The 20,061-nt window shown below is 50.0% G+C and overlaps 1 long non-coding RNA gene across 5 annotated transcripts; it reads left to right on the top strand.

The window, feature by feature from the left end:
- The first annotated feature begins 681 nt into the window (after nucleotides 1–681).
- LOC106030881 (uncharacterized) lies at nucleotides 682–18,533 on the top strand. 5 transcript variants are annotated; one of them, XR_010832853.1, is made up of 4 exons: nucleotides 682–2,016; nucleotides 6,753–9,264; nucleotides 16,085–16,369; nucleotides 18,281–18,533. It is a non-coding gene; the product is annotated as an uncharacterized lncRNA (long non-coding RNA). The 5 variants fall into 5 exon arrangements; XR_010832852.1 differs by lacking the exons at nucleotides 16,085–16,369; nucleotides 18,281–18,533 and adding exons at nucleotides 9,807–9,869; nucleotides 10,596–11,085; XR_007165418.2 differs by lacking the exons at nucleotides 16,085–16,369; nucleotides 18,281–18,533 and adding exons at nucleotides 9,756–9,869; nucleotides 10,596–11,085.
- The last annotated feature ends 1,528 nt before the right edge of the window (nucleotides 18,534–20,061 follow it).

The following is a 20,061-nucleotide window of genomic DNA, read 5'->3' as shown; positions in this document are numbered from 1 at the left end:
GGTCGGACTTGGGGCCCTGTACATTAACCCTTTGCGCAGCCTGGCCCCTGACACCTGCCTCCTTCGGCTTCCAGCTGAGTCCTGCCATGTGCCATGGTCCGGGCGACTGCCAGCAGCAGAACACAGCCAGGGTGTCTCTGATGTTCTCTCAGGCTGGAGGGAAAATGAAGCAAAGACTCCATGTGTCTTATGGCTTTGACCCCGAACAATACACTGACAGCATAAATTAGGAGTTGGCTCAGGCTCGCTTGAAGCTCAGCCCAGGTTTGCTTGAAACTCAGCCTAATTTTGCCTGAAAACAAAGCTGAGAGAGGGGAGCGCTGGGTCAGGGAGGGGGTGCTCGGCAGGTCAGCTCATCCTCTGCAGTGCTGCAGCAGGAGAGAAGCAGGCAGCTGTTTAGACCCTCATTTCCCAGAAACAGAGAAGAAAAATGATGGAAAAAGTTAGAGGGTCTCCTGAAAAAGGGGAGAGTTCGATGGGGGGTCTAGGGGAAGGAGCAGAATGTAACTTGGCACCCACAGAAATGAGGAGCTCAGCTCATAGTGCTTTGGTGCAGGGAACAGGCGCCTGGCGCGGTGTGAAGGATGTTACTGAGACCAGGATCTGCTGGTGCCAGAGGGGTCCAGTGGTGTCTTTTGGCAGCTCTCGCTCCAGCAAAGCTCCCTTGGATTCCAGGTGAGCTATTTCCATGGCCTGCTTTCTGCGGTAATTTTGGTTTTATTGCCCTGGGGAGAGGGCTCCTGCGAAGCAGTGAGACACAGGCGGGGGTGATAAAAGGTGCAAATTGAACTGGCCTCATGCGGTCCCTGGGAAGCAGCACTGGATGAAGAGACTTCCCACTCTTTTACAGCTCTCCCCTCTTTGTAGTAAATTGGGCTTGAGGTGTTACTGCAAGGAAAACAATATTTTTCTGATGGCTCCATTAGGGTTGTGATCATCCCCTGCGGAGAGTCCTATGGACTGGTGTTTTCTGTTCATTACACCTCACTTCACTAAGACTTGGTTTCCTGCCGGCAGTTTCATATCCCCTATCCTTGTTTCGCTGTATTTCACTAAAAAAATAGAAGGGTAATTATTTTTTCTTGCACCCCTGCTTATCTCCCAGCTGGTGACTGGCAGTCCCAAATGGCACCTTCCTTGCTGATGGAGAGGTGCAAAGGTGGAGAGGGCAGTGAAATGCCCTCTGAGCCATCTCCCTGGTGCCTATGGTCTCCTCAGCTCCATCCCTTTTCTGCTTTTCTGGAGGAACATTTTGGGAAGGAGGATTGTGGAGGGAAGGAAGGAGAGGACACTCCACCTGTCCCAGAGTGCCAGGGGTTGATACTGCACCACTTCTCTGGCAGGAGCCGCAGCCCTGATGGGCATCTCTCCCTGCTCGCCTTCATCTTCCCCTCAGCTCGGGGTCCCGGTGGACACTTTGCAGCCTTTCCGCAAGTGTTTGGGAAGAGGAGCCAAAGCTAGGCCCTTCTGGCAGCGTTTCCACAACAAATCCCTGGCTCCCAGGGAACACGGATGTTGTTAACCCAAACTGAATCCATGGGGGGTCCCCAGGCTGGTGCTGGGGGCTGCTGCTGGGGGCTCGCCTCCAGCTGGCAGTGCAAACTGGGGAGAAGATAAAGGCAGTGGCTCCCCCCGTTTCTCGCAAGCCCTGCTTGTCCACAAAGAGCTGAAATCTCGCTGTTCAAATGATGAGATGAGAGTAGCAGGAGTTCCCCTCCCATCAGGGCTATCTGCTTTCCATTTAGTGGGATTAAGGTCTGACTGTCCGTCCATCCCCACTCACCGTTTGCCTGGCGTTTCCCCATTTGGCGCTGCTTCTCGCTACTTGTTTCTCCTTTTTTTATATTTTTTTTTTGGAGGTCTGTGCTCCAACCTTACAGGGGCTCCTGGTTTTGGAGGCAAGAACATCCTAACCAAGCTGCGTCCAGGCTGTGATGCTAACATTAGACAACGGGGAGGTGACTCAGCCCTTTCAGTACATGTTTCCGTGTTCCCAGCTGCTGTAGGAAATAAACAGTAAGTAGTTAACATCACCAGCAAGACATGTATGGAAGAAAATATTGTCCTAACAACATTAGATCTATGGTTTAAACTGGTCAATGGCAGGAAATTTGGAATTAAGGACAGCCGCTTGTCTCACACTTCTTCATTTGCCTTGGGAAATAAAAATAATTCAGGCACAAAGTGAATGAAATGGCACTGGAAATGCCATATTACTACATTTCCTGGCTTTTATGGCAGGGAATGAAGAAGGAAGAATAAATGAGGCCTGTGTCCTTCAGTTCAAAGTGATGGCAACAACATCCATCCAGGCCTCTGGAGTCAAAAGAGACTGAGACCAGTTTTACTCCGTTTTATCATTGTGTTACGTAGCCAAGACTCTGGAGAGGTTCTTCCTTTGGGGGTAATTATTTTTGTTCTCTTAGTTGAGCAGTTTATTAGGCTTTTTTTGGTTCAGCTCCACTGGGACAACTTGGATGCAACAGAGCAGGTTCAGTCCAAAAAAACCCTCAGGTTTATGGAGATGTGGAGACTTTGGAAGGTTAGAAATCTTTTCTGCACCATGCCAATAGATCTATAAGCCATGTGCGTTCCTACAAAGTCGCCTACTGGTGTTTTTGTTGATGGCATGGAGTGTTTACTCAGTGACCAGCTTCACAGATGTCAGGGGGGCTGCTGCAGAACATGAACCACAGGATAAGGGCCAAAAAAAGTCAACTGAATGTCTGAAGAAGGTGACAGCGTTTATGTAACTCAGGAGATAGTTAGGTGCTTCTGGAAGAAGGTGCTGCTCCAGAGAGCTGTTAAGCAATCCTGTTGACAAAAAGGTGGCTTCTGTAGACTTGAAATGCCTTCAGTTCAACAGCTAACCTGGGAAATTTCTATGAACAGCCCCGTTTGGTACATGTTTAAGTTGGCTCCCAAAATCTGGGAGAGGGAATAACCTGTTTTGAAAAGGTTGTGGACAGGGTCTTGGGTCAGGGATGTTGTTTTCTCCCTATGTGCCTCAGCATGGAGGAGAGGGTGTTAGGATTGAAACGGATATGGACACAAACACTAGAAAGGCCTTTGGGCTGCAAATGGGGTGGGCACGCTAAGCGTTTGCTTTTTTTTGAAGAACAGCATGTGGACGTTTGGAGATTCATCTGTTAGCTGAATGAACAGAAGAGATCAATGTTGGGCTGCTTCATTCTTCCGCTCTCCACCCATCTTGCAATTTGTTACTGCCCTGCCACTAACCGAAATAACGTGGGGACCAGCCGTGCACAGCGCTGCTTCCTCTGGCCTGATTTCCTCACAGTGGCAGATTTCTTCAAGGAGAGTGTGTGCATACATGAAAGAACCAGGCTTTCTAAAAGCAGTTCTTTTTTCTACGGCAGCTTGGTCACACCAGGGTCCCAAAACACTGAGCCAGCATTCATCATAACTCCTTTTTACCAGAATCAAGAATGGCTGAGGGATGTTATTTGCAGGCATGTATAAGCTTGCAAATATGTGCTCGAGAGAGCCCGGAGAAGGGCAACAAAGCTGGTGAGGGGTCTGGAGAACAAGTCTTATGAGGAGCGGCTGAGGGAGCTGGGCTTGTTCAGCCTGGAGAAGAGGAGGCTCAGGGGCGACCTCATCGCTCTCTACAGGTACCTTAAAGGAGGCTGTAGCAAGGTAGGGGTTGGTCTGTTCTCCTACGTGCCTGGTGACAGGACGAGGGGGAATGGGCTGAAGTTGCGCCAGGGGAGGTTTAGGTTGGATATTAGGAGGAACTTCTTTACCGAAAGGGTTGTTAGGCATTGGAATGGGCTGCCCAGGGAGGTGGTTGAGTCACCATCCCTGGAGGTCTTTAACAGACGTTTAGATGTAGAGCTTAGTGATCTGGTTTAGTGGGGGACTTGTTAGTGTTAGGTCAGAGGTTGGACTAGGTGGTCTTGGAGGTCTCTTCCAACCTAGACGATTCTGTGATTCTGTGATATACATGTACACATGCACACTTAAATGTATATATGCCTATATAAAGCACCAAATATTCTGAAGCTGTGGGAGAGGTCTGAGCTTGGTCTTGGTCTGACTTTTGAGCACAGTGTTGTCTGTGTCATCTGAGTTTTGCTGCAGTCCTGAAAAAAGCCCTTCTGAGACTTGCTTGTCCTGTCCAAAGGATCCAGGAGTCCTTACGGGTAGTTCCACCCCAGCTCCCTAGGAGAGATCCATTGCCCAGGCAGCCTGGCTCCGCTCTTTGCAGGAGATGGGATATAACAGGAAGGCCCAAAGGTTGAAAATGAAGGTGGGTAAATCTGGCACAAGTTACAGTCAGTGAGGTTTGGGAAAAGCAGGAGGGACTACAGGGCATCCATGTTACCTATATCTATCTCCCTCTGCAGTCAGTGGAGAACAAGCGGGGTCCTACATGAGCTGAACCACTCAGCAGTGCACCAGAACCCCAGGGAAACCCTTGGTGTGGAGGTGATGCGTATTTTTAATGCACAATGCCAACTTTCCTCTGTGATGACCCTACCTGAGGATTCCTTCAGGCAGCTGGGCAGTGTTGTGGTCAAGAAGGAGGTGAGGTCCTGGAGAGGAGAGCCCAGCGGCCAGGCTCTGAGCTGGCACACCAGGCGGGTGTGCTACACCCTCCTCCAGTGCTGAGGAATGCTTCCTCACAGCTCATCACCACGAAGGTTTTGGTATGCGACTCGTGGGGGTCTGGGAATTTGGCTGCCCCTGGGCCATGGTGTCTGAAGAGTGGGGCTGAACAATTGGTGTGCATGCACTCTGTGGCCGCTCGGAAAATGCTGCTGGCTGAGCCAAATTCCTTCCTGCAACTTGCATGCAAAGAAGCCACTAATTTCACCAGCAGTTGAATGTGCATATCTGAGGGCAGAATTTATCCAGAAGCCTTTGGGCAGAAGTTTTTAGCATAACCACCCAGAAAAAAAAAATGATGGGGAATCGCAAGTGGAATTTTGCAGAGAAAGAAGAAGGAGGGGGGAGAAGGGAATCAAAGCGTTGAAAAGCTTTTCCACTAACACAACTCTTCTCAGTTCTTTAAACAGCACAATGGCTATTGATGGATAAAAAATAAAACAGGACGGCATATCCTCTTGAATTTATTGTGGTCCCAATGGACAGCCCCTGGCATTTTTTTCGGAAGAAACTTTTGAGTAAACACTGTCCAACGTGGAAAGACACATAGCATGTCATAAAAATCATTTGTAATATGTTCTGGGAGACACACCAATGCTGTCAGGGCCAGGGAGCTGCTTAGCTTCACTTTGATTTACAGATAAATACAGCGTGTCTGGGGCTCCCAGTTGCTGACTGCGCGGGCGAGCTCCCGATTACGTGTTGTGCTTGAACTCCGTGGGATTAATTGGGACCACCTGGAAGTGTGGCAGCAGGCTCGACCTTCCTGATCGTGCGGGGCTGTGCACATCGAGGAGCTGCACTTGTGTGGAAAGATGTGGCTCAGCTTCTCCCATTGTGGGTCTGGGGACATAGAGTAACCTGGAGAGTAAAGGAGGTGTGTGTTGCAAAGTCAGGATTTTCTGCGTAGTCTCATGTAAGACAGCACTGAGTGTTGGATGTGGATATATCTCCCAGTTCTTTAAGCATGATGCATACTGTAGTGTTTTTAGGGTGTAAATCTTTGGGGTTTCTGCAGGTTATTGAGGTGAAGAATGTTAGCAGGTGCCCAATGAGATATTCTGATGTTTTCTATGACACGATGAACAATCTGCGAATGCTTTTGCCCTTTAAGTCCACAGTGCAGGGAAAGAAATGTGGGGGTGGAGTGGCCTGGAGGAAGAGGGGATGGGGTTTTATGGAAATACCATAGCAGCAGGTGATTCCATTTGGGTGATGCAGTAGTTCACGCTGGCCCTGGTGATTTTATTGCTTCGCTGGCTTCTGTGCAAAGGTAATGCATGCAGAACGATTAGCTGGGCTCTGATAGTCATTAATTACTTGGCTTTCCCTCTGGAAATGGCAGGCACTTTTCACAAGGCCTTTGTAAGTTAACAAAGGGGCCGCAACACAGCAGGAACATGTTTCAAGTGTAAGTAAACACTAGTTTTTGGTACGAGGTTGGTTGGGGAGAAAGGTTGGAACTTGTGGGAAGGAGCAGGGCAGCCTGGAGGATGTGCCATGGAAAACAGCTTTGCACTGAGAAGCTTTTTTTATATGTCCCAGCAAGGATATGAAAAAACGTACAAGTGGATCTGCTGGAAGGGTTATAATATTGAAGAGAAAACCTCATGTCCTGCAGATGGAAAGAGAGGATAATAAGCTCTCTGTGTGCATGTGGAGAACAGGGGTGAGGTGAAATTACCTTGTAAGAGCAAGAGCTGCTTACAGGTGATATTTCACCACACCATTTTACATTGCTCACATGGCACAGGCCAGTTGTGCACAGGAACACGATGGCATGAGCACTTGCCAGCGAAGAGGAGCTGTTCATCTTCTGGCCAGGACTTCGTTTCTGAACCTAGCTCTGTGTGCTCCCCAATATGCAGCAGGTGTGGATCCTGATCTCCACCTTGCTGTGGTCTCTGATTTTTTGCTTGCAACTGTTGTCTCCTGCTCCTGGTTTCTGCGGTTTGCACATGAGTACGCAGTGATGGGGACGTGGTGCCTCTGTGCTTTCCCAGGCAGGAGCGTTGCGCTGAGGCCAGCGGTGAGTTTGCTAGCGTGTTACTGTTCTTGTTTTGGCTTTTGCACTGGTATCTGCTCTGCTAATCCTGGGGGGGATTCTTCTTTGTTTTCAGGCAAGGAAACACGCAAGTGAAGATGAGGACATTCTTCTCAGCAACCAGAAGTGAAGCGAGATCCCTGGGAGAGATGCGAGCTCTTTGCAAGGAAGCGTGAATAAAGCCAAGACAGCATCACCTCCCACCCGCTGCTGCCAGCGATGCCACAGGCTGCACAGACCTAATGCAGACGGCTGTCGATGGGGAGAAGGTTTTCAGAGCCTGGAAAGCAGCGTGTGGAAGTGGCAATGCAGGTTGTAGCTTGGTGCTGGAGCAGCCGCACGCAGGGCATGCTGGATGCACAGACTTCGTCAGCCAGACCTGAGATAATGGGGCTCATGCTCACTACTTGCTTTCACCATGACTGTTTGTAGCATCATGGTAATGAAAAATTGATCAAAGGCATCTTTGTGTTTCCTTTTTTTTTTTTTTCTCCCAAAGGGGCTCAAAGAGCATGTCCCTTCCACGGGTCTCTCCTCTCCACCAGCTTACCTCCCTCCCTGCCCTCAATTGAAGACAGATGCCAGGAAATATTTTTGCTGTATGGCTGAAGTGAAAACATATGGGGAGTGGGGAGCAAGCACTGCACTTACAACTTAATTACTGTCATTCCTGGAAACTTGGGCAGAGGTGGTGTGAGCGGTGTGGTGAGCATACGAGGTCGCTTCCCACAGGCGATCCCTCTCAGTCCCACCTCTGTGCTGGATTTGAAGGGGAAGACAAAATGCTGCCTGTCACAGAGCCATGGCAGAGGCGAAGGACTGCCAACCTGAGGAGAACCCTATGGGGAAGCTGGTGATGGCTCCTTGAGCAGAGAGATTGAGTTATTTTGGGTCCTCGGGATGCGGGGAGAAGGTGGGGAGCACCCCCCCCCCCCCCACCTGGGGCTGGCGGTGATGCTGAGGGGGCTCTGTGAGAAAAAGGCGGGAAAAACTTCGGAAGGTTCCAGGAGGCTCCGGAAGGTTCCGGCACTGCCCTCATGCCTCCCTCTCCACAGGGTCTGGTGGTACCTCTGTGGAAACGGATTGAAGAAAGGGGAAAAAATGCCAAATAGGGGAGCAGTGAGGGATGAAGGTGTGAGGAACAGCCCTGCCAGCCCTGAGGAGGAGGAAGGGCGGGAGGGGCTTGGGCTGCTGTGGCAGAACCCCCACAGCTGCTGGAGAGGAGCGGGTCTCACCGGTACCCCTTCCACACGGGGCAAGGTGGTGGTTTAGTTTCGTCTGTGTTTCAGCATCTAAATCCATCTTAACTGGCTCTGCATTGAATTTTCCCCCAAACTGAGTGTGTTTTGCTGGTAACTGGTGTGGGATCTCCTGGTTTTTATTCCCCCCTCCCTGAGTTTTCCAGTTGCTTTCTCTTTCCCTTCTGCTGAGGTGAGGGGGCAGCTGGCACTGAGCCCACAGCCTGTGCTTGGGCCCTGTCCTTTATGTGAGGAAGAAGAGGAAAACCCACAGAAAAGTGGGTTTTTACCTTTGTGACAGACACTGGGACTCAAGCCCTGTGGACACCACCTCAGGTTCCTGGGTCCTGCTGAGGCTTTTGACTTAGCTGCTTCTTTGAAAGCAAGTAGGGGAAATGTTTGGGTTTTCAGTGTTGGAGCACTTGGTGACAAGTGTGGGGCTGCATGGGTTTGGCACTGAAGCTCTTGGGTTTCTGCAATCATCTAAGAAACCCTGCGTGGTGTTAATTCACTGAGGTGAGGATGTGTTTTGTCTAAGGAGAGAAGGAGAAAAGTTGCTTTGACACTTGCAAGCGGTAAGGTATTTTGTGAGACAAGATGTTTTGACTATGGGACATTTGATAGATACGTGCAAAGGTAACTGAAGATAACGTAATTTTATTGCAATTGTGATGTGAACATAGATGGCAGTTAAGCCAAGAAAGGTATCTTTCCCTCTGCTTTCTGTAGGATCACACATGCTGTATGTACAAATATTAACCAGACTAGCTGGTTTAGGGCTGAAATGTGGTATTGAACATTACTCTTTTGGATTATTCATCATGGTTTTGTGCTAGTGAGGCTGGGAGCTTGAGGCAGCTTGTTGGGCTACTTTGCTGTTGCGCAGCTCTTGTTTTTTTACCAGCAACAATGTTTAGTTGCGTACTGTTTGCTCTTCCCAGTGCAGCTCCCTGCAAAAGCCATCATGTGCCTCTTGGAAGGGCAGGCCCAAGAAATCAGCCAGTTCAGCATTTAATAAATAAATTTACAGAGGGAAGGAGGAATTAATCCATGATGGATGCTCCTCAGCATAGTAGGGTGGCATAAAGTAGGGTGGCATAAAGATCACAGAATCACATCATCTCCTGAGTTGGAAGGGACCTGCAAGGATCATCGAGTTCAGCTACTGGCTCCATACAGGAACGCCGTTATTACAGCAACACCACCAACAGCTACTTCAATCGCATTCTAATTTAAGGCATCTTCAGTTGCCTTAGGGAAGGACTTTATTTGAAAATCCAGCGATGCCGAAAAGGACAAACATAAGAATATGGATAACAGAATGTGCCATGCAGAGATTGCGTATCCTGGGTATGTGGTGAGTGACCAACGTTAGAATCCCAACAGCAATTAGGATCCTCAGTCCTGCACATAATCTGCTGCTGCTGTTATTAACTTTTGATTCTATTGCAAGCCACAACCCGAGTGCTAATGTTGCTGTTGCCGCTATGCTGATTGTGCCATGCACCATGCTATTGCCAAGCTGTCCACAGACAGAAATGGGCTGCACTCACGTAGTGGCGGGCTGTGGGCAGCCCTGCGGTGGCAGTAAGTGCTGGTGAGCAGCTTGTGTGCAGTGGTGAGCTGTAGCAAGCGGCGGTGTGCACGCAAGGAGTGCTGGCGGGGAGTCTGCCTAAAGTGGTAAACGGGTGGCACTGTTCATGGGCAAGGCGGGTGTGTGACTGGGTGTGCAGAGTTTTACAAAGTGGGCTTCCTGCAATGCTGCGCAGGCAGCTGTAGAGCTCCACAGCAGGAATGGTGGCACCAGGATGGCTGCATGCCTTCCTGCTGGCTCTCCTCAGGTCTCTCCTAGAGGTCAGGATGCTTTTGCAAACTTGGTGCTGTTCGTGCAGAGGCAGCGCAAGAAGAGACTTGGTGACGCTGGTGTGTGGCAGATGATAGTTCAGCGTTAACAGGTAGGTAAATACGTGTGCTGCTGAGACTGTACAAGTAGCAGGCAATTAATATAAGCAGCATGGTGGGAGGAGGGGGTGTGAGCTCCAAGCCAGGGCAGGATTTTTCAGCAGCTGCTGCCAGTGGTGGTCTGTGAGGGCCCTTGTTTGCTGCTGAGCTGTGCTGAGCCACATCTGACTTAGCACGGCACTGTGGCTGGCCAACATTTTTTTCAAAAGGCATAACTGTCTTATTTCATTTTTTCACGATTTGTTTCTTCATTTGGAGGATTTTTTTTATCAAAAACACCACTGTTTTCTTTCTCATTTCCAAAGGCGCCAAACAAACAAGCCTTCAAAGTGAAACAAGCCTGATTCTTCTTTTGCCTCAGGAAACTTGTTTTCCATCTTTTAAGAAACCACTTCTAGCTAGTCCCTGCTGCTGGGCCTCTCAATCCTGCTTGAGGGGAGCATCAAATGGGGGCAGGGACTGGGAGTGCTTGGGACTGGTTTGGGGGTCACTGGGCTGCAGTTTCCCTACTTTCCAAAATGCCAGTTTCCACAAAGTGGGAAGAATTGCATGAGTTTCACTTGGATTATGCAGCGTAGGCCCCGGGTCCTTGAGACATTTTTGTCTGCTGGAGCAATAAGCATCAGCCCTGGAGCTCTCCTGCACACCTGCAGTTACTGCTCATAGTTTTACGTGCCAGTCATTTTGCATATGTTATTTTTTCACATCTGCTTTTGCAGAAGTCATTTGATTTACTCTGCAGAGGAGTCCAAGGACTTGGCCACAGCAGCACAGGAGTCAAAGGCAGAGCCTGTTAGGACGGCAACATCCTTTGCAAAGTTGGCTGGGAAAACATTGCATGCCTGCAAATATCCCAAACAAACAGAGGGCAATTTCAGAGAGGTGCAGGCAAGGGAGCGAAACCAAAACAAACTACTGCTTTAAAATAATATACGGGCCTGGTCTTTGCTACGGTGGACTCTGCAATTGTTTGGGCCTGAGCTGAAGTGGCTATAAAGTGCAACCACTCAGATTCGATGGTGGTTTATACTACTGTGCTAAATGTGCGTCCCTACAAGAGGCGATGGAGGAGACCCAGGAGATGTGTGGGTACTGTTAGACTACATAGCAGAGACCTGGCTGTGGATCTGCCTGTCTCTGCTGGGTGTTGCTCAACACCTCAGCTCTCCTGCACAAGAAGCGTGCCTGTCTGAGCCTCTCCGTCCTTGCCAGCCACTGTGGTCCTGCTCTTGTGCAATGCAGTGCTCGTTGCCCATCGGGGCAGAGGCCACCCAAATGCTTTCAGCTGCAGCATTGGTTTTTAGGGATGGGCACTTCTCTTTAAGACTTTCAGGAGTGATTTTGCTCATTGAGCCTGTCTACAGCGTGGCTGGCTGTCTTCTGACCTTCCTTGCATGCTCTGGCTGTCCACAGATGACGATCCCAAGAAAGCTTGTTCTTAACCTTTCCCAAGAGTTAATTTTGGTCCCAAGAATGCTGCTAGGCAGAAAGAGTCCCTGAAAACACAGAGGAACTTGGGAAGGACACAGAAGGGTTGTGGTGAGATGGTTGTGCTTCCATCAGCATCTGACACAACGTAAATAGTCAGATGCCCTCACTCAGTACTGCCCCAAAGGGCTTCTTAGCTCTCCCGCAGCACCACTCATCACCTTTTGCTGGATGATACACCTCCAGAAGACACGTGCTGTGTGAGACTCATCAGCAGAGTTAGCGCCCCGGTGACAAGAGTCTTTCTGGGCCAAGAGGACAATGCAGTTGTGGGCAGCGTTAGATTCAGTACTTGCAAACAAGGTAAGGCTTTGATAACTCTGGCTCGAAGTGCTCTGTGGCTGATGGCTTATCTGTCTTGTTTTCTCAAATGATAACCCTAGTCAGCAGTTTATTTTAGATCAATGTACAGAGTAGGATCATTTGTCTCATTTTGCAGAAAAGGAAAGGGGTGAAGACTCACAGAATGAATGGCCTTGCCTAATGCCACCAAAAAAAAAAAGTGTGGCAGAGTTTTGCAGAGGTGGGAAGAGGATCACGTTGTTGGTTTATCCATCAGACCATACAACCTTAGAACAATACGCGGCTTGTGAGAGCAAGGCTGAAAGGGCAAAAAATGTCACAGGGACTGTGAGGAAGCCGCAGATCCACTGAGGCCACCCCAAATGCAGGTTCACACCTGCCTTCGGTGCAGGATAATGATGTCTTCCAATGCTATTTCCCCTGTGGGTGAATACAAGCAAGTAGCCAGCCCCAGGTGGTGCACCTGCCTGTGAGATACAGTTTTGTGGCTCAGCCTGGGCTGCTGTTCCCCAAGTTGGACATGTTGAACAGGGCTGCTCACAGAATGCTCCCAGCCGTGTTTGAGGGTGTTTCAAGGCAGTGCCCACCTCTCCTCATTTGCTCCCTCCAAAGCAAATGACAGCCCAGGTTTGTCACCATCAGCAACAGCATTTTAAATCCCTGTTGATGTGAGCAATGTTAGAGAGTCCCGTGTGTAACGTGCTGCTGGCCAGACCCTGGCTGTAACCTAAACCAGTGCTGAACGTACCCTTGATTCTGCCCTGGCAGGAGAAGAGAGGATCTTGCGCCTTCCAAATTGTCACAGGCATGAAAAGAAACATAGCGTTTGCTTTCTTCAAATTATTTTTGATTCAGGGTAGCATTAAACAGGTTGAGCAAGTGTAGCAGAGTCACCCTTGGAAAAGGCAACCTGAAAGGACTTTCCCAGGGAGACAAATCCCGATTCTGGCAGTTGTAAAGCTCCTGCAGCTGTTGAGTAGGGTTCTAGGAAAAACAACAGGACAGCAAGGCAGGGCTGACAGCTGAACTGGTATAGGTGGTGGAAAGTGATGCTGCCTCACCAGGAACTGCGGTGACCAACAGCCTCTCTTCAGCTGTATAAAAGTAAAGCATGCCACAGAGCAGGCTTTGGAGCGATACAAACAAAGCTGTTTCAGGAGCCAAACGCACCGGGATATTTGCTGGTGAGTGCAACTGGATTTTCCATCTGGAAGGCATGACTGTCTGGCCCAGAAGCCAATTTAAAGTACAAATTAGATCTGGCTGCTTGTCAGAGTCTCCTCCCCAAAATGCAATAAGGACAGGGTGGTTATATAATGTAAACCATTCTCGGTAATTTAGTGGTCCTGAAACAACAAACAAGCCAAGGAGGGGGAAAAATGGTTTGCAGCAGAATTCAAAGCTGAAGGATTTGAGTAGAGGAATCCAGTCCATCTGATCCGGCAGAGATGTGTGCAGCTATTCCTGTACGTCTTGAAAGGAAGCTGCCACCAGATCCTCTGCTATTTTCTCTTCACAGGGCCCTACTGATAGGCATGATATTTCAGCCTCTGCGCTAACTCCTGCGCTCCAAGTATGCAGGGACAGTTGTGTGCGTGGCCCCGCACCTCTCCCTGCTGCGGGGGCATGGCAGGAGGCAGCTCCCGCTGACACAGAGCAAAGCCCTCGAGCACTGCAAACCTCTGCAGATGACAGTGGCTACGGTGGCTTTGCCCAGATCCATTGCGATGTCTGTGGTGCTGTCTGCTACCTGTGCAGGATGCTGCCTGCCGTGGGCAGGATGGGCTTTTGCAAGGTGGGTGGTGGGCAGCAGCACCCCTGAGGGGGGCTCTCATCCATCTTGACCTCTTTTAAATTCTTATTCGCTGCATTGGTAACATTGGTAAAAACCCCAAACACATAAATATTTTGAGCCTGAAGAATGTGAACTGCCTTTACAGGCTCATGTCCTTAAAGGGGAAAGGCAAGGGTGTGTTTACTACTTCTTAATATCGATCTACTAAGCATTTATGGTTTATTCCCTGCTGCTTGTAATCTGCTCCAGGCCTCTCAGATTTGAAGGAGGTAGCAGTGCTCAAGCACAGCTTCCAGTTATTTTTACTTCTATGCATACAAAGAAGATAGGGCTGATTTATTGAGGAGAAAGAGGGAGAACATTAAAAAGCATCATGAGGCAGTTTCAGATGCCTGTGGTAAAATGGGGGGGGGCTCAGCTCCTCCCTCTGTGTGCTGAGTTTTTGGGGCTGGAGGACCCAGCTCTCCCGTTGTCTCGTCGGGACCTGTCGCAACGGATTCCATTTTTCGGATCCAGCACAAAGCAGGAGCAACTACACTGACGTCAAGCTGGGTTGGGACATATGGGACAAAGCCCAGGGAAGCCTAAAAGTTTTTTTTTTTTTTTTTCCATTGACTGTTACAAGTCCCAAGGGAGATGAATTGGGCCCTTTCTCTTAAAACATGTTGTTTTCTTGGTGCTCTGCTTTGGATGTGCCCCAGCATGATGAGGACGCAGTGTCCTGAAGGAAGAGCACAGCCTTCATATGCACTGTGCATCCGACACATGAACCGGCTGTGCCAGAGTTCCTTTGGGGTGGAAAAACAGCTTTCCACGCTCCCCTTGCGATACTGCTAAAAGGAGACAAACCCCCAGTGGCATTTAAAAAAAAACAAAAGCAACACAAACCCATGAGCTGGAAGAGACTCCTCAGATGGCTGAGGATCTGCTGCTAGAGCCACATTTAGGGCAGGGTAACCCCCCTGGCAGGAGGATTTACATCAGGCGCTAGGAAAGCAACATCACTGGGAAGGAAAAACCCTCATGTGAGGAGCTGTGCTGCTCTCTGGCACTGTCTGCTCGTGGCTCAGGAGTTCATGTCCCCCTGCCTTTTTTGCTTTTGCTTTGCTCTCCCTCCTGCTGGAGCACTGGGACAAGCCACGGGGTGAAGGCAGAGGGCACAAGCAAGGGCTTCACCCTGAGCAGGAGGAGGCATGGTGTCACAGAAGGACATTAGCAGCGTTCCTCATCTCCTGACTTTCCTCTGCGAGCAATTTCCAGGGAAATCAAACCTGACTCTGTTCCATTAGCTGCTAACCTCCTGGCTGCTGGGCCTGTCTTTTACATTATGATGAAGCAGAGCCTCTTTGCACACTGCTGTCAGAGTCTGAATGAGCTTTGATAAAAGACCGAGTGTTAGAGCAAAAGGAAGTTTTAACCAAAAGTTGTTTTCAATTTCCTGAGCTAGCTGTATCCACTCTGCTTTGCTCCTGGGCTCTGAAGCAATCTGTCTTCTGGGGGAGCCTTGCTTCATTATTTTTGCTTCCCTCAGAGCAGTTGACACTTAGTCTGGGTTTCCCAACCCTCCCAGCATCGATTCATTAGCTTCAAAGACCATACAAAGCTGCTGTGGGTTCCCTGGCTGCTTGCGCAGGGACACACGCCTGTCCCAGCACTGTAGGCTTTGGTTTCCTAGACCGAGCCGTAAGATTGGCTCTGCCTGCCTCTGGGTATGCACGCGGTGTCTGGGCTCCCCTGGGCAGGCCTGCTTGGCCCCAGGCTTTTGGGGTTTCCAGTTGACCCTGTGGTGCGCTCACCCTGCGTATGTCCTGGGTTGCTGGCAGCCTGGGCACAAGCCTGGATTGCAGCTGCCGAAGGTGAGGAGCAGGGGATCTCTTAGAAATGCCTCTGTGGAAGACAGTAGCAGAGGCTGAACAGGACCCCTGTTGAGGGGAAGGGGTGGGAGGAGTGTGGGTTTGGGATGGATGCAAGAGCCCAGCTGGGCAGCAAGGCTGCAGGCTTTCAGCAGTAACCTCTCGCAAAGCGATTTAATGGGAAACCCAAATGCAAATCGGTGCTGTGACTTATCAGCCCCATGCGTGCCAAGGCGCTGTGGCAAGGGCCTCGGTGCGTGGATGACTAACTGAGCATGCAGTGCCCAATAATTAATTAATTAATACCGGCAGGTTTTCTGCTCAGCAAGGGGCCGAGGGGAGTTGCAGGGGGGAACCGAGTAGCTCCTTTGAGCTCCAGCATTGTGCTGGAGAACATTGTGTCCCAGGGACAGCTGCCCCTCTCTCCTGGAGCTGGCTCTGCAGGTTTTGTGCCTGAAAATCTCACCCTTGTTTTTCCACCCATATGAGCAGATTTTGAATGTTCAGTCTGCCTGCCTCTTTGCTGTGGCTAGCACTTGCATTGCTCTAGCTGTGCTGGAGCTCGTAGCGATGCACCAAAACTAGAAGTGTTTCTGAAGCAGTTTTCCTGAGGCAGGTATCTTTCAGCTCTGAGCAATGCCCATCCTCCACAGGCTGCTGTGTGCATCTGTAAGCTAGAAAGATTTGGGGAACACTGCTGCAGCAGTGGAAGCTTTTCCTTGTCTCATTTGCAGCAATGTCATTTTTCTTAATTTCTCTTCCCCTAAAGGTCCTACCACCCAGGCTCTGTGAGAAATGAGATAACGGCAAAAATCAGGCCAGCAGAGATGACCATCTCTACAGGCTCCCACGGCACTGAGCACGACCTATTAAAAATCAGCTCCAGACCAGGAGGAAAAAAAAACCTGCAGCTGAAAAGAAGCAAAACGTTTCCCCAGCCCAGCTTGGATGTGAAACACTTCTGTTGGGGGGGAAAAAACTTCTCCTTCCCCAAAGAAGGGTGCAGAGCCTGCTTGCTCAGGGCCATTCTCCTCCTCTGAACAAAAGGCGAGAGGTTAGTTGAAAACACAAGGAGTGTGGGCAGCTTAACTGTGCATCCACCAGGCACTGCCTGATGCTCTCATCCTGCAAAGCCTGGATGGTCTGGGCTTTCCCTCTGTGGGGTCCAAGGGAGAAGGGGTGGTCAGCCTTCAGGAAGGGGTGGTCTCAGACTGCGAGACCAGGGTTTGCTTCATCTTCCCTTGGAGGCTCTGACCCAGCCTCTGCAGGAGCGCTTGGCCTGGCCCAGCCCGGCTCTGCTCAGTTGTTTGGCATTTCACACAGCTCTGGGGGCAGGTTCCCACCGCCGCGCCTGCATGAGGCTGGTTTGGCTTTGACAGGAGGGAGGCAAAACTGAGCTCAGGTGTTTTAGGGTTATAAATATGTAAAGCCCTGACCGGCTACTGCTAGCTTCGCTTCTTTCTTTCTGCCTTTGCTGCTTGGCAGGGCTACGAGTTTATATTGTGCAGTGGTCCCTTTTGTTTTGTAGGGACCAAGTGATTGAAAACAGCCATAATATTACTATGCACGGACAGTACATTTTTTTCCATGTATTTTCCTAACCCTTTTCCCAAAGGATCGAATGTGTCTTTATTCTGTAACTCCACAATGGGTTAGAGCAGCTCCTCAGGCGGGAATTGTTCTGCTCTACAGACTACTTGATACATCCTATAAACAACTGCCCAATTAAGTAGGGAATACTCAATTTTCCTGAATTGACCAGCAAAATATTAGTAGCTGCATATTAGAGGACAGACGGGGCTGGAGATGCCAGAGGTGAGGCAGGGGTTACAGAAGAGAAAATGGTGATTTTAAAAATTGTGTGAGTGTACGTATGTAAGCACATGGGTACAGGCGTATGTCCCTCAGAAGGAATGCAGGAAAGCTTTGGTCTCAGATCTCTCTTGTACCTGAGTCACCTCTGGAACCTGAGCAAAGCATGACCAGTTGAGAGTGTAGTTTCATCAGTAATGCTTGGGTTATGGGTTTAAGTACACACGTGTCTGCATGCTTTTCCCCCTAGTAACACTATGTTAACTCTCTAAATATTGTCTAAACTTGAGCCGTGGTGTCATTAAGACATCATTAAATCAGAGCAGGGCCCCTTGGTGCTTAACAGCCCCAGGGTGGGAGGTTTCCACGCTGCTTGCCTTTTGAGGAAGGGCTGCTCGTGGCAGGTGGGACACTGTGGTGGTGTCCCCTGGGGATCCCAGGCCTTGCCTGTTCTGCACCCAAGCCCAAAGGCAGGTGGGTCCCTGTGCCAGAGGCTGACAGGGAAGGGGACGTTTTTGTGAGCGCTGTGACTGTTCTTTGCTAGAGCCCTGAAAGCAGGCATGAGCTTTTCCACTCCCCCATCACTGTTTCCCTGAAAACAGGCAACCCAGAGAAGTCCTGCTCTCGCAAAGCCTTGTCTACAGGAGGGACATGGCTGCAGTGGCCTCAGCCCCTCGCAGTGCTTCTTCTGAACAGCCTTGTGTGAAGGGATGGTCTGCAGACCCATGCACTTCCACTTGCAAGAGTCTTTTCTTCCCCCTTGTTTTTTCTCCTCCTCCCTCCCCTCCTTTGCTCTCAGAAAACATCTGTTTCCAGATGTTGTTCTTGAGTCTAATAAACGCAGCAAAAGGCCTTGAGTTAATATATTTACAATAGCTGGAGATGTCGGCTGCTAGTTAATGGCTCGTTCAAGCACATCAAGATCCCCACATTTCCTGAGAGGGAAAAAAATAGAATAGAAAAAGAGAAGTGGGGTTGCGTTTGTTTTCTCCCTAGTAAATGGCCTGAAAGAGGGAAACTCTACAGGCTGTTTTGGAGATTACTGATGGGATTGAGTGCATGGCCATCTCCGTTCAGTTGGCCTCAACTTCCAGTTAGTGACAGGAAGGGCATATTTGTTTTTTAAATGATTTTTATTTTTTTTGATTAAAAGCTCTGCTTAAAGTGAAGGAAAGTGAGGAAGGTCTGCTGCTGTTGCCCACCCTTTCCCAGGCCAAATGAAGACTCATTGTAGGTAACTTGCTGGCTTGAACAACATGCGTTGAAGTGTGAGACCGACCTCATTTGTGTCTGGCTCGTCTGTTTCTGACCTGTGGTGTGTGGTGGTATCTCCAGGAGTCAGAGGGTTCTTGGTCTTTTGCAGTGAGACCTCTTGGTACCCTGCTGTGTGCTGTGAGGAGTCCCCACACACTCCGTGCCTGCTGCAGAGCAGCACTGGGCAAACTCTCTGGGGCACAGGATGGACAAAGTGCCAGTGCCAGATGGAGAAACCTGGGGGCTCTCATCCCTGTACGTAACTACATCCAGCGTATTAGCTGCCCAATGCCACATGCTAGATGTGAAACACTTTGTTTTGTTGTACGGATGCGTTCAGTTGTCTGTCTTGGGAGGTGTATCTTACTTTATATTTGCTCCAGATTTTGCTGCGTGTTTGTGCTGAGGTCTGTAACTATCCCCAAAGGACCTGTTGAAAGCGGTGGAAATGTGCAGTTACTGTCCTCCTAAGGAATTGCATCAACCTCCCGGAGGAGAGAGGGATATAGCCTCAAGCTCGGCGGTCCAGCCTGCTGTGAGAGAGTCACTGGTCAGTGAAATCGCTCTGTTTGATCGCAGCTGAGCATCTGCTTCTACTTGACCAATGTCAAGAATCACAAATGTGCAGGAGGGCTGGTGTCAGGCTGGCACCCACCACCTCTGAGGCTGCAGGAGGAGCTGAAGGTTGGGCTGTGTTCAACCCCAGGACTCCGTGTGCTGGGGCCGGTCCCTGGAGGCAGCTCATTCAGCAAGCAGTGCTGCACATTCGACATGCGCATTTGGCTCAGACTCGTAGCTAAATTAGTCCATTTGTATTGGCATGGGATGACAGGGCTCCTCCATGCCTCATGGATAGAAAAATTACCCTCCTGCACATCTGCAGCCAAGGCTTCCCCATGAAACCCGGCCGAGTGCAGCTCCCCAGCCTGCAGCAGCTATGACATACCCTGTAAGTGAACTGATCAGCTGGAGGGGAGCTGGCGGGGAGGCAGGAAAAGGCACTTACAGAGTCATTCAGGCGATGCTCATGTCTGGACAGCAGGACCTCTACTGCAAATCAGAGTGAAAGAGCAGAGAGCTCTCCCCAGCTGGCGCGGGGAAATGAAACGTAGACACCTAGCAGATTTCCGTTTTCAGCTTAGAGGGTGCGTTTTTCTGGATTTTTAGTGCTTGGACTGGTATAAATGAGACAGCCTTCAGTGAAGCTACGTATAACACGGGCTGCTGCTGTCCACCAGTAGCTCAGCCCTGGCCTTAAGCTATGTACTTCAGTGCTCTCTAGGGTGCCCATCATCCCAGTTATTTCCGAATGTAGATCAGTGTTCCCCACGTTTTATCAGCTTCTCAGCATCTTCCCCTCACTTCTCGCTGTCAGGTTTGGTGAAATCGCTGCTGTGATGGCAGATGGCATCTTAGGTGGCTCCATGGACTACAGTTTCTCACTATTGCAGCACCAAGCTGCGGAGGTATGGCCTTGAAGAATACTTTTCCTTTGCAGAGAAGTAGACTGCGAATGTGGGCGCAACTGGGAGAGACCGAGCAGGGGGTGGCAGATGGGGGAGCTGCACCTCCGGAACAAATACAGGCTCTGCGTGCGCCGGGTCTGTGGGTTGTACGGCCCTGCCCTGCTCATATGAGAAACTGTTGAAAAGCTGCAGTCGTCAGAGGGGTGTTCTCCAC

This window comes from Anser cygnoides, chromosome 7 (assembly GCF_040182565.1).
Source record: "Anser cygnoides isolate HZ-2024a breed goose chromosome 7, Taihu_goose_T2T_genome, whole genome shotgun sequence".
NCBI classification, from domain to species: Eukaryota; Metazoa; Chordata; class Aves; order Anseriformes; family Anatidae; genus Anser; species Anser cygnoides.
The sequence above is the reverse complement of the archived record's forward strand: the minus strand, read 5'-3'. Positions and strand labels throughout refer to the sequence as shown.